Below are 15,178 nucleotides of genomic sequence, written 5' to 3'. Positions count from 1 at the left end.
GAGTCCAAACTGCCCAAGTAACGCAAACTAATGCAAGTGAAATGACAGAATTTTGTAACAAATTCCTACAATTTGTGTTTTATCTTTAACAAATGTGCGTTTTACCTGCTACGTGTCTTAGCCGTGTAGTTTCAGCCATAGTATTGTGTTCAGTATTTACTAATGATTGTATTTGTCTTAAAGCACAGACCAAGAGTGGTAAACATAAATCATGAAGCATTTAATACAATGTCAATAAAGCCTATGCGAACCTAATCCTAGATTATGGCAGATCTTATGTAAAATGGAAAATTGTAATTTGTTTTGTGAGTGCAACAAGAAAAGCCCAATGTGTTTAATGCTTGTTATTTTTTGTTTCAGCCTGCAATAAGAACCATATGTTTAATGTATTGTAAGATTTTTTTAATTAAAATTAAGCCAAAAATTATGTTTATTTTGAAAAGTCTGAAAAAGTATCGAAATACAATTTGGAACCCGTACCGGTACCAACATATTGGTATCGGGACAACCCGAGTACATACAGTACCAACGTATATATTGTGACATATAGTCTTATCGCAGGAGACTGCAATATATTTTGACCAATTTAGATTTTAGGCCGTAATACCATCCCTAATGAATAATTATTTTTCTATTTTTAAGTTTGTGCAGGGTTTATTGTTCGTCCTTTACAATGTGGGACGGGCCCTTAAAAAAGAGCCATGGTCCAAAAATGCCCCCTGGTTTATGTATTTAACCAAGAAGTTAATGGTAATGCACACATTGTACACACAAATACTCTGCCTTTTGTGACCGCTTGTACCGAATAAATTCCCAATGCAACACACACTCTTCTCTTCTACTTTTAATGCATACCTCTCTACTCGCTAAATACGCTGACAGTCGCTTAATCGGGAGGAACAGACCTTGCAAAGCAGGTGTGTATTTGTTGTGAACCAGATTTATGATGCATGTTGCCAGACTTTCATTCAGTTTATAAGCAAGGGCGAATCGAAAGCGGCAAATATGCATTGGCCGGGTAACCTTACTGTTAGAATAATTGTTTCTAAATTATCACAAAAACTTTGTATTACATTGAGTTCCTGACAAGAAAACAAAAGCTGTCTTTGAAACCTACCAAGAGTAAGGCTTGTAAAACTCCACTTTGTGGGGGTGGAAGCAAAATGAAGGTGTTCCTGTGTTCTTTCATGTATGGTAATCAACAGAAGAATGCTATTCTGGCCCAAGGACTTCAGAGCGGAGAGAAGACAGGATCTGCCCAATTTCCAGACGACCTCTTTTTGAAGTATTTTACGAACTATTTTTGAACTATTTTATGGAACTCTTTTTCAACTATTTTACGAACTCTTTTTGAACTGACCTTTCCTGTGAATTGTTTACGACCTTTTCTGTGAACTTTTTGCGACCTTTGTCCTTTGAAAACAGTGGTGGCCATGTGGTCGGGGAGTGTCCAAAATAAAAGAAGGAGGCGGGCAATTTTTTTGGCAGAACATAATGACACTGTGCAAGGGTACAGATGTGCACGTTTCTCTTCACTGAACCACATTGAATTCTGTCTCTGATTCTTTGCCTCTTGTCTTGTTTAATAGATGTCATTAGTGTTTGAACCTGACACTTACTTTGTTTGTTAATGTCGGCCGTAAATAAATGAATAAATGGTAAATACTGCATCTACTTCTTCCTTTCTCTGCCTGGGTGACGTAAGCTCGTTGGACCACATTAAAAGTTGTCGTGCATTAAAGGGTACCTGCACTTTATTGGAATTGTGCATGTCACACGTTTTTTGTTTTTTTTTGGATTTGAAAGATGATAAAAAGACGCTTGAAAGATGTGACTAATGGGAGTCACCGTTGTAACCTTCAAAACCCTCTAAGACAGGGGTGTCAAATATACGGCCCTCGGGCCGGATCAGACCCGCAAACAGATTTTATCCGGCCCGCAGGATAATTTTGATAAGTATAAAAGTGAGCTGAAATTTTTGAATTAAAGAAACTGCTTCTCTAAATGTATGCTGAAATATTTTTTTATATTCTTCTAACTTTATGTGTGATTAATGAAATGAGTCCAAATTTACAAGTTTTGTTGTAGATGGTGCTACATGTGTACAGAATAAACTATATGGTGTTAGTATATCAGTTTAAGGAAATGGGCAAATTACATTAATAACACCCTTTAAGTTGAGTTTGATATTATTCATTCCATATTCTGATTGATTAAAAATTAACACCAATTGAAGCATTTTAAAACTCTGCCAGACTCAATTCCACCTATTCGACTGATGAATATTATCACAACAAATAGACTATTATTAACCGCAACAAAAACACTATGATTTTTATGTTTTCAGATTGTGCTTGTTCTATTTTTAACAAAGAATCAATCAATCTGAAGTTATCTTTATTTTTAAGTTATCATGCCATGATTTTACCAGTTGGGGATAGATTGTTCTCCATGTGGCCCCTGACCTAAAATGAGTTTGGACACCCCTGGTCTAAGACAACTTCAAAACCCTCCATCAACGTTTTATATACACACTGCAAGACTATATATAATGTAGTAACAGACACGTTCATAACAATATGTAACATGTTCAATATTTACCGTATTTTGATCATTTTAATCTATTCCGGGACTGACTTATTTCGCACATGGATTTCCGTTTCCATAGCAGCGCACGTCTGACTTCCAGCAACAATGTGTGTCCTACTTCCAGATACAAAACGCGCGTGTGTGTTCTAGTCATGGCAGACCTGGTAACAAACAACAAAGATGACATTTTTTGGACAAATGAGGATTCACAACCTTATCTTTTGTTGATGTAGATGCCCATATCGGCTGTACAGATTTACTTTACAAAAGAGAAGAGTGGGATACTTCTCTTGTTGCCTTATTTGTATTTGACTTTATTAAATGGATTTATATTATTATTTGGTGTAGCCGGGCCGGAGCAGGAGGGGATAGAAAGAGAGAAAAAAGGTTGACAGAGGGGGAAATTGCGGAGACAAGAGGGGGATTAGACAGAGAGACAACAACAACAGCAAACACAACAATAACAACAACAACAACAACAGAACAACATCAGCAAATAGGATATGTACAAATATTATGGTAAAAGTGATAGCAAAGAAGCAGTGAGTGAAATAAATATTAATAACACAGAAATTACAATGAGCATTATTACACTACAAATGGAGCAATACAAATACCAATAAAAATAGCACTATTGATAATTAATAATAACAATAATTACCTCTATTATCAACAATACAGTTGTTTCAAATGCAACAATACATATATGTAATGATAACTTGAAATACAAAAGAAAGCAGATAAATGGAGGGGAAGAAAGAGAAGCCAACTATATTAACCCTGTAGATTGTTATAGTTACAATAGGTTGAGCTGTGTCAGTGTGCCATGTGTTACTCAGTTTCCCATAGGGCAACAACGTTAATATATGTTTGCCATAGTTAGCTTTTACGGCTAATACCGAAGCACGCCAATGTGTTACTACGCTAGAAAAAGAGTTCCTCTGTGTTTGCGCTTACAATAACAATGTAGCTACAGCTTGGTTATTATACAGGTTACAGTACAGGTTTTGAATGCATTTTGAAGAGATTTAGTGGTAGAATTGATTGCTCCCATTAGCTGCATTGCTAGCTACCTAAAATGAGCCAATTTTCACATGTTAGAATGCAAAGAAAAAAAAACGTTTGTCTTCTTGTCTCTCTTCATGATTGTGAACGAAAAAGTGCACTTCCCCTTTAAATAAACCATTTCTTATGTCTGAGAAAATTACTTGATCATATGTTCTAATCTAATTACTCCAGAAATTGTTTCACCCCTAGTTTAAAGTCAGGTTAAGAGATGCAGACTGAGTTTCTTCTTCAAAAGTGTCGGCCTCTAATTGAACTCAAGAATTATAACAAGTGTGGCACTTTTTTTTCATTAAAAGCATAACACTGTGTCTGGTATTTGATCTTCTTTGTCATCCTTCTATGTGTCAGAGTCTCGCTCATACTTTTCCATGAAGCGAGACGACAATTAGCGAGAAAAAAGCAAAAGAAACAAACAAACACTGTCTCTTAGTGTCTGGCTGTTGTGTAAAGGATGAACCAAGTTGACCCAAAGCATCTATGTAGGAGCCATTTGTGTCTTCTTTGGGTCTGATCTGTTTGGTTTATGATGTTTGCTTGTTTGGCGTGCCATTTGTCGCTTGACCACTGGTGCCAGTATTGAGGTGTCCCTATCAGAGTTGTATAACAGAGGGAGTATGGCCAATTAAACGAGAGGCGCCATCTTTGCTACCAAGGATGTGTGCGGCTGTACACGGAAGCATGCAATTGCTGTCGTTCTGATGTTAGTTTTCCTGACGAAATCAACCAAAACAATAAGTCTAAATATAGTTCTGAACATACGCCAACTCATAACATTACAATAAAACATGCTTTTATTTTGTGAAAGTATAATTTTGCGACCATCTGCTGCTACATTCCTGCAGAGTTTAGTGACCAGTAGGCTCTCACACACGCACCAGGCGACGTAATACATGTAAAACAAATACACATACTAGGGATGTCCCGATCCGATATTTGGATCGGATCGGCCGCCGATATTTGCAAAAAAATGCGTATCGGCAAGGCATGGGAAAATGCCGATCCAGATCGAGTTTAAAAAAAACTCCGGTCCATATTTTCCAACGCACCGATTTAAATAATACATTCAACTTTTCTGCTGCTCCCTAATTTCCGTTCCGCATTTTCCAGCACACCTTCAACACATCCACAGGTCTGTGGATTCTCACGCAGTTGCTTTTAGCTGCTGGCATTACACGACAGGCTCTTCTCACTCTTTCCTGTGTCTCCCTCTTACAGACAGCGAGCGCACCTTCTTACACACGTCACTTACTGTCACGTCATACGTCACATACGTATACGTCCTCTCCCAGCAGAGAGCGAGGTAGCAGCATGGCTAACATTAGCTGTGATGCTAGCGCAGCCGCTAAGGTGCGCACTGCTCAAGCGTCCTCTGCGCCCAGCAAATCTATGCCACTCACAAAATTAAATAAAAAAATAAGCGTATAACAATTTTCGACACACGGACATGACAGAGAAAACAGTTTTCGTCATCATTGTTCAAATATTGTAACGTCTGTCGAGACGCTTATCTCCATTCGGTGCCACACGTCCACACCATCAAAATACCGAGGCAAACATTTCCACATCAACACCGTATGAAAAAAATAGTGATTTTTTTTAGTTGTGATTTCCTTCTCTGCATGAAAGTTTAAAAGTAGCATATATTAATGCAGTATGAAGAAGAATGTTTTAATGTAGACACATAGAATCATCATACTGCTGTGATTATATGCATCAAGTGTTCATTCAAGGCTGAGGCAAAATATCGAGATATATATAGTGTATCGCAATATGGCCTTAAAATATCGCAATATTAAAAAAAAAGGCCATATCGCCCAGCCCTAGTTTCAATGATGCCATTTCTGTTTGTCATGTATAATTTTGTCTATTTTGTATTTATCCTTGAATAAACAGGTCAGTTTCTTGTTACCAACCATTGTGTATTATTCAAACTCCCCTAATTCAGCTGGCTAGTTGTTATCAAGAGTACTAAAACCCTTTTCAACATGATTCTGACAACTAAGAAGGCTAAATAACTTTAAACTTGAATACATGCTCGGATAGGCCAGTATCGGTCAGTATCGGTATCGGTCAGTATCGGTATCGGATCGGAAGTGCAAAAACAATATCGGTATCGGATCGGAAGTGCAAAAACCTGGATCGGGACATCCCTAACACATACACAAAAAAATAACTTATTTCCCTCATTTTGCCAACATTTTCATTAGCTTTTGACTAACAATCACAGAGAAATTATGACAGTTCCCCATATTTCTGCACAACAACTTAAATATTGTAACACTGGCTAGCAGTAGAGAATATGGAGTGAGTTTAGCTCCAGAATGTGTCTTTTTTGCATTATTGTCTTATTTCTTGCCATTTTATGTTGTATATGTGATTTCTAGTCCATTTTATCATCTATTATTATCCCCAAAAATGGTGTTTCTTTTATTCTGTTAATAAGACTTCCTGATTTAATTCTCACCTAACTGAATACTGAACTAATGCTGCTTTTTACTGCAAAATGCATTAGTTTAGTTTGGATTATTGGTTTTAAGCAACGTTTTCCGGGCAAAGTGTATTAATTCACTTTTACTGAGAGTGAGTACTACCACGTGTAGGTATGCTTTCTTACCTCGCACATGATACTGTTGTCATTCATTCCAGGCAAAACTTTCCTTTCCATAATTGCTTTCTGCATTTTTGCAGAATGGAGTGTCCCCATGCTGCACAACAAGGCATGTTTACACGTTAAAAAACCAGCAATTTAAAATAAATGTTTAATGAGGAAGTGCGGTGTCACTTGGCGGCGACTCCAAACTGGTGTCCAACATGGAGCCCTGAAGTCACGTGAGGGGCATTTGCCCAGACATTTATATGAATGTCATTTCATTGATTAACCTTTTTGTATAATAAATGGGTTTATATCCCGAATGCATCATTGTGGTGGACATTTACTTCAAGCGTGTTACAGCTGGATCCACCACACCAAAAGCGACTATACAGTCGTGCCAAATAGTCGCTACAACATATGCGTGCTGTTCTTGTGAGTCCTTATTTGTAACCCTGCTAAATGGCATGTGCAAACGTTACTATTAGCGGGTGCGCTGTGTTGATCTAGTAAGACTGCTGAACAATTGATAAGTGCAGAAGTGTTGCAGACCACCCTATTTAAATGAGGTTTTTGATGGCTGTTGCCATTTTGTTTGTTTGTTTGTTTGTGTTTATTTGGAACATGCATGCATACAACATGATACATCACAATTTCCAGTTTCTCGATTCAACATGTTCGAAAAGGAGTAGGAAGAAGCAGAGCTTATTTAATCCTACCCCTTTTCCTTTACATAGCAGTTGCTAAAACTTTTGTTCACTTCCTGTTCTCAATTTCTTCACAATATACTCCATAAATAATAACAATATGAATAAATAAATAAATAGTTAAGGAAGTTATATTTCATATGGTGAGATAAGTGAGATTATCTTGAAAATTAATGGCTAGATGAAATAAATTCAGAAGGTTTATCATGGTTATTCTTCTTTGTACTTTGTAAACACTTTAAGTTTGAAGAGTTTCTTGAAGTGGATCGTACATTGTTTGATTAATCCATTGCATAATCGAATTCCACATACAGATTGTCACGTGGGGGTGGCAGCTCGCTGCGGGGTTGTTCTTCCATCGCAAGAGACGGCTCCGGACGACAGCGTGAAGGTAGGCTAGGATCCATCCATCCATCCATTTTCTACCGCTTATTCCCTTTGGGGTCGCGGGGGGCGCTGGAGCCTATCTCAGCTACAATCGGGCGGAAGGCGGGGTACACCCTGGACAAGTCGCCAACTCATCGCAGGGTGTAGGCTAGGATTTATTAACATAAATCACGCACTACCACAAACATAAACAATACAACAAAAAAAAGGCAAGCGTGCCTAAAACCCAAGTGAAGCTAATCTTTAGCAGAAGCTAGGGCATGGACAGGGAAACTTACTTGGTCAGAGCAAGATATAAACCGGTGTGACATCAAGACAACGAAGGCAGAACGAGTGACTGGCAAAGGCAACTTAAATAATGCCTCTAATTAGCGCTCGGGAAGCAGGTGAGCGGTCGAGCACTAATCAGAGACAGGTGAACACAATGAGTGACCATGACAACCAAAACAAACTCACAGGAGCACAACCATGAACTAAAGCAGTCCAAAACTAACAGAAAATAACTAAACAAACATGATCCGGACCACGGATCATGACACAGATATACTGAAGGTCTTAAGTGTTGCACGTGCGTACACATGTTTTAAATTACATTTTTCTCTAGGATTATATTTATCCTCTTTTGTTGAGAAGAATTGTTGCATATTCTTGGGTAGCAGATTGTAGTTTGTTTTGTGTATAATTTTAGCTGTTTGCAAATTCACTATGTCGTGGAATTGTAGTATTTTATGGAGACACTCATTACCAGTGTTGGGACTAACGCGTTACAAAGTACTGTAAAGGCGTTAGTTTCGGCGGTAACTAGTAATCTAACACGTTATTTTTTACATTCAGTAACTCAGTTACCGTTACTACATGATGTGTTACTGCGTTAATTTACGTTATTTTTTATATAGTATTGGCTAGAAACAGAAGATCTGAGTGTGTTTTATTGGAGTGCTGCGGTGGAAAAGAAAAGGCGTGCTTTGTGTGGGTGGGGAGGACTCCCATACCGTAGTTGAGGGGCGCAGGGGAGACGTTCCTCCAGGGCCTATGTACTTTGGGGCTAACAACCTTCACTTTACTCGGAAGTGGGTCTTTACAGCTGAGGGTGAATGACAAGGCCGGCGGTTTGTTGCAACTTTGTGACTTTATTGGACGCAGCCATCCACCAAGCTAGAGCACCTGCACGCACTCACTGTCGCCGTTCCCTCACCTCTCTCGCCCACTCACTCACTGACGTCACTCACCTCACATGCTGTCATATCTTAAAGGGCCCCACACACACACACACACACACATACGCTACTCTCATAACAACTAACAAGACATCATGGCGAAGCCAGAAGTCGAGTTTCTTAACATGGAGACATTCTCAATACTTTTCTTTTGTCGAGCACAAAGAAAATAAAATTTTTGTTAAATGTAAGTTGTGTCTTGGATCAAAGATCCTATCTACTTAAAGTTAAAGTTAAAGTGCCATTATGTTGCAACTATTTAAAGGCGAACATTATCACCAGACCTAAGTGAGCGTCAATATATACCTTGATGTTGCAGAAAAAAGACCATATATTTTTTAACCGATTTCCGAACACTAAATGGGTGAATTTTGGCGAATTAAACGCCTTTCTATTATTCGCTCTCGGAGCGATGACGTCACAACATGACGTCACATCGGGAAGCAATCCGCCATTTTCTCAAACACATTACAAACACCGAGTCAAATCAGCTCTGTTATTTTCCGTTTTTTCGACTGTTTTCCGTACCTTGGAGACATCATGCCTCGTCGGTGTGTTGTCGGAGGGTGTAACAACACGAACAGGGACGGATTCAAGTTGCACCAGTGGCCCAAAGATGCGAAAGTGGCAAGAAATTGGACGTTTGTTCCGCACACTTTACCGACAAAAGCTATGCTACGACAGAGATGGCAAGAATGTGTGGATATCCTGCGACACTCAAAGCGGATGCATTTCCAACTGGACTGGACAGATCAGCTTTCAGGAAAAGAGAGCGGATGAGGGTATGTCTACAGAATATATTAATTGATGAAAACTGGGCTGTCTGCACTCTCAAAGTGCATGTTGTTGCCAAATGTATTTCATATGCTGTAAACCTAGTTCATAGTTGTTAGTTTCCTTTAATGCCAAACAAACATACCAATCGTTGGTTAGAAGGCGATCGCCGAATTCGTCCTCGCTTTCTCCCGTGTCGCTGGCTGTCGTGTCGTTTTCGTCGGTTTCGCTTGCATACGGTTCAAACCGATATGGCTCAATATCTTCAGTTTCTTCTTCAATTTCGTTTTCGCTACCTGCCTCCACAATACAACCATCCGTTTCAATACATGCGTAATCTGTTGAATCGCTTAAGCCGCTGAAATCTGAGTCTGAATCCGAGCTAATGTCGCTATACCTTGCTGTTCTATCCGCCATGTTTGTTTGTATTGGCATCACTGTGTGACGTCACAGGAAAATGGACGGGTGTATATAACGATGGTTAAAATCAGGCACTTTGAAGCTTGTTTGAGGGATATTGCGTGATGGGTAAAATTTTGAAAAAAAACTTCGAAAAATAAAATAAGCCACTGGGAACTGATTTTTAATGGTTTTAACCCTTCTGAAATTGTGATAATGTTCCCCTTTAAAATAGTTTTGTCAATTTGTTCTGGCCTGAAATAAATTGGCCCTTTGAAACATTTCTTTGTCTTTGTGTGTTGTATGTAGACCACATTGCTTTCTGAGTTCAGTGATGCAAATGCATGTCAAGTTGATCAACACATTGTATTATTCTCCAGTGCAATAACAGTACTGAAATGAAGGCTGAAAGGGCATTAATGGGAGCCTTAAAAAAAAAAAGGGAAAAAAAGAAGTAACTAAATAGTTACTTTTCACAGTAACGCATTACTTTTTGGTGTAAGTAACTGAGTTACTTTTGAAATAAAGTAACTACAAACTGTAACTAGTTACTGGTTTTCAGTAACTAACCCAACACTGCTCATTACCCTACGCATTTATAGTATAGGATAGACTTTTATTCATCCAACAATATTAAAAATAAATTATAGTTGTTTTTTTTTAAAAGTACACAAAAATGTATTTAAAGGAGTGCAAAGGTCACAAAAGTGCTACACATCATTGCGCAGTTCTAAAGTGTTTTAAAAGGTAAAAACATAAAAACAAGAGGGAAACATTAAATAACACAAAGGAGGACACAAAGGAGCACAGAGCTGCTGCAACCAGCAGCCACTTCAGTGGCGCCATTTTTACATACAGCATCCATCCATCCATCTACCCATCCATCTTCTTCCGATTATCCAAAGTCGTGTCGCGGGGGCAGCAGCCTAAGCAAAAAAGCGAAGACTTCCCTCTCTCTCCAGCTAATTCGTCCAGCTCTTCCTGGGGAATCCCGAGGCGTTCCCAGGCCAGCTAGGAGCCAAAGTCTCTCCACCGTGTCCTAGGTCTTCCCCGAGTCTCCTACCAGTCAGACGCGTTCCTGCCTTGCGCTGTTATTTTGGTGACCCTTCCTGTTTTGTTGGTGTTCTCCTGTAGCAGCTTCACCCCTTCCTTTGAGCGCTATTGCCCGCACCTGCTTTGTTTTCGCAATCAAGACTATTTAGATTGTGTGTACGCTATCCATCTTTGTGGGGACATTGTTGATTGTCATGTCATGTACGGGATGTACTTTGTGGACGCCGTCTCTGCTCCACACGCTGTAAGTTTTTGCTGTCGTCCAGCATTCTGTTTTTGTTTACTTTGTAGCCAGTTCAGTTTTACCTTTGTTTTGCATAGCCATCCCTATGCTTCAGTGCCTTTTCCTAGTGGGACTTGCCTTTTGTAGGCGCAGTCAGGGCGTTGAGGGTATCTGGTTTGGTGGCTGCAGGATTAGGTCTCTGCTTTTTGCAGATGATGTGGTCCTGATGGCTTCATCTGGCCAAGATCTTCAGCTCTCACTGGATCGGTTCGCAGCCGAGTGTGAAGCGACTGGGATGAGAATCAGCACCTCCAAATCCGAGTCCATGGTTCTCGCCCGGAAAAGGGTGGAGTGCCATCTCCGGGTTGGGGAGGAGATCTTGCCCCAAGTGGAGGAGTTCAAGTACCTCGGAGTCTTGTTCACGAGTGAGGGAAGAGTGGATCGTGAGATCGACAGGCGGATCGGTGCGGCATCTTCAGTAATGCGGACGCTGTATCGATCCGTTGTGGTGAAGAAGGAGCTGAGCCAGAAGGCAAAGCTCTCGATTTACCGGTCGATCTACGTTCCCATCCTCACCTATGGTCATGAGCTTTGGGTCATGACCGAAAGGACAAGATCACGGGTACAAGCGGCCGAAATGAGTTTCCTCCGCCGGGTGGCGGGGCTCTCCCTTAGAGATAGGGTGAGAAGCTCTGCCATCCGGGGGGAGCTCAAAGTAAAGCCGCTGCTCCTCCATATCGAGAGGAGCCAGATGAGGTGGTTCGGGCATCTGGTCAGGATGCCACCCGAACGCCTCCCTCGGGAGGTGTTTCGGGCACGTCCGACCGGTAGGAGGCCACGGGGAAGACCCAGGACACGTTGGGAAGACTATGTCTCCCGGCTGGCCTGGGAACGCCTCGGGATCCACCGGGAGGAGCTGGACGAAGTGGCTGGGGAGAGGGAAGTCTGGGCTTCCCTGCTTAGGCTGCTGCCCCCGCGACCTGACCTCGGATAAGCGGAAGAAGATGGATGGATGGATGGATGGATGGACTTGCCTTTTGTTCATTTTTGGTTTAAGCGTTACATACCTGTTTACCTGCACGCTGTCTCCCGCTGTGCTCTGCATTTTGGGATCCCGACAAACCATCCTTGACGCGTTCCGACTTCTACAAAGCAATTAACTACCTGCTGCCACCTACTGATGTGGAGTTTTACATGGTTACCATGCCAAGCTCTACACAGCAGAGGCACTAATCAACGGCACATTATTCTAATTATTGATTTGCAAAAAATATTTTTTGGACCAATTAGGCATAATTTCCCACGGCACACCAGACAATATCTCACAGCACACTAGTGTGCTGCGGCACAGTGGTTGAAAAACACTGCCTTACGGGACCAAAATAAACTGCTGCCTATCAGGATCTGCGTGTATGAATATTAGAGACTGGTTAGGTAGATTAGTCCAGATTTCTTTCCCACAAAGAAGGCAGTATTTGTTTTGAAAACCCTACCCCTGGAAAGTGTGGAAGTCTACTACAATTGTTATGGTCATAAAATAGTTTAAAGCAGTGTTCCCCAACCTTTTTTCCACCAGGGACCGGTTTAATGTATGCATTATTTTCACGGACCGGCTTTCTACGTGTAAATTAGCCTTTGCCCACAATCTGGCACATTAAAATGGTATATATCCATTGATGTGCATTGTCCCATCACAACTACAACTACACAAACCCAGATTCCGATCTAACAAAGGTCTTAACTCATTCTCTTTCTATGCCACCTCAATGTGGAATGCGCTCCCAACAGGTATAAAAGAAAGGGCATCTCTATCCTCCTTCAAAACCGCAATAAAAGTACACCTCCAGGCAACTTCAACCCTAAACTAACACCCTCCCCGGATTGTTGTTAGTAATCAAATGTAAACAATCAAATGCATATATTTTTCATATGCCTTCTGATCTCTCTCTCTCTCTCTCTCTATGTCCACTACTTGCTGTATATATCCTACCAAGTCAGACCTACACTGTTTCAATATCCATTTCTCTGTTCTCAATTGTTGATGACTGATGATAACAACCAAACCTAGCCCCCCCCCCCGAATTGTAAATAATGTAAATAATTTAATGTATACACCCTGATGATTATCTTGTGTGATGACTGTATTATGATGATAGTATATATGATAGTATATATCTGTATTATGAATCAATGACCCCGACTTAAACAAGTTGAAAAACGTATTCGGGTGTTACCATTTAGTGGTCAATTGTACGGAATATGTACTTCACTGTGCAACCTACTAATAAAAGTCTCAATCAATCAATCAATCAATGGAATTGTAATATACAGCTATTAACAAGCTCATTGGTGTGTTTAGTGGGACAGGCGAAAGTTAAGTCTGAGAAAATGTGGTAGTTTATAAATTAATTATTGTTTCTGTGCGGCCCTGTAGCAAATGTGTCACGGACCAGTACAGGTCCCCAGACCGGTGGTTGGGGACCACTGGTTTAAAGCACTCGAGCTACTGCATATTGCACACAACCAACAACCCCCCATTTTGTACAAAAACTATATTTTATCTATCTTTACTTCTATTCAAGAAGCCATAAATGTCATTAAAAGTCCACACTGAAAATGAGGGTGTTTAACTAATAATGCTGATTGCATGATCCCTATCCTCTTGCCCACCATCTAGTCCCTCTTGCTTCCTCGACCTGCTTTCTCCGTCCTTTTTTTCAGCTGAGTTCAGCTTTCTGGAACAGCCCAGAGGGATGTATCAAGGTTGAATCTATCAACCCGTTCAGGAGGAAAAAAAAAAAGGAAAGGAACATTTGGAAAGGAAAAATTCAGCATAGAGGAGCACAAATCTGCAACACAATGTCAAGGAAGGTACATTCAATGTGACTTCCTGATAGGGAAAAAAAAAGCTATTGTTGATCAGGTAATAGAAGATGTGTATGAGATATATTACCCTGTAGAAGAACTAAATAATCATAGACAGTACTGATTGAAATAGCCAGAATGGGCGAGCTTCATTTCCATAGCCGACCCTGATTAAATGGCTGCGTCTTAGCGTCAAATCTAAATTGGGCCACCTCAGTTACAATGGTACATCCCCACTGAGATATACCAGCCAAAAAGGGGTCACACTCATTTCCATGCTAATTGAAAGAACATTGCAGGCTATCGTCTATTCTTCATGAAAAATAAAATCATTAGTGCTATTTATAACACATTATTAATGGCTGTATGCCGGTGTATGCTGCATGTTTTCCCTATAAAAATGTATTTGAAAAAAACAAAAACAATTGCATTAAGAAGGCATCAGATTCTGATGGCTCGAGTGAATTTTCATCTGGCAACAACACTATTACAGTAGCAATCTACTGTTGCATTGATATGTTTTAGCTAGAACTGAAATGATTGTATAGGCATTCTAATGTCGGGGCTTATACGACAGTAGGAAGGGGATTCATGTGGCCCCATTTGTCGCAGTTTACCTAACACATGAAATGTGACAAAGTTGGGGTGTGCACTATCCCCTTCGGCCGCCAGACAGCAGTAGAGTGTTGAATATCTTAAAATGTGTTTTGTGGCAATTTCAACTTTGACTACAGCGTCAGTTGCTATGTAGAGTGGTGCTTTCCATCATTTTCAGCAAACTGCATTACAAAATAATTAACCCTCCACCTCCCTGTGCAGGAATTCACAGTGGAATGGGGCCGTATGAATCCCTTACCTACTGTACTTGATGATATTTGATATGAAATAATTGAAAAATCACAATCTAAGTTTAATAATAGCCTTTTTAGAACATTTAGTACAGGTTACATGTATGGTGGTTTTGACTGCGTATCCATAAACATTGACAAAACATGACACAGTTGAAGAAAAGTGTTGAGTTCTGTAGAACATCCTTACCTTGAGAGATGTGAAAGCAGACGTCAGTCTACTTGAGGCTTCACATGTTACCGTAGATTGGTATTGATGAGGGTGCTGGTGAAACTCTTCAGTTTTTTTCACTAGAGTAAAAAGAAAATGTGTGTATTTTAATAAAACCATCCAAAGTGATGCAGACAGCTTAATCTTTGATATGTTTCATGGATTGAATTCAAGCACAGGAACTGGACACCATTGAGTGCAAGTAGAAAGCAACTTAAAGGCCTACTGAAACCCACTACTACCGACC

The 15,178-nt window shown here is 40.3% G+C and overlaps 1 protein-coding gene across 4 annotated transcripts in view; it reads right to left on the bottom strand.

The window, feature by feature from the left end:
* The window catches only part of LOC133611506 (leucine-rich repeat and fibronectin type-III domain-containing protein 5-like), a 313,487-nt gene that overhangs the window by 203,669 nt on the left and 94,640 nt on the right, over positions 1 to 15,178 (bottom strand). For 3 of the 4 annotated variants that reach the window (XM_072913651.1, XM_061968349.2, XM_072913648.1), the window contains exon 2: positions 14,911 to 15,011. The exons of the other annotated variant lie outside the window; for it this stretch is intronic. The gene's annotated coding sequence lies outside the window, so the exon portion shown is untranslated. The remainder of the gene's footprint in view (positions 1 to 14,910; positions 15,012 to 15,178) is intronic. 4 annotated transcript variants of the gene reach the window in all.

Source organism: Nerophis lumbriciformis, linkage group LG08 (assembly GCF_033978685.3).
Source record: "Nerophis lumbriciformis linkage group LG08, RoL_Nlum_v2.1, whole genome shotgun sequence".
Lineage (NCBI taxonomy): Eukaryota > Metazoa > Chordata > Actinopteri > Syngnathiformes > Syngnathidae > Nerophis > Nerophis lumbriciformis.
The sequence above is the reverse complement of the archived record's forward strand: the minus strand, read 5'-3'. Positions and strand labels throughout refer to the sequence as shown.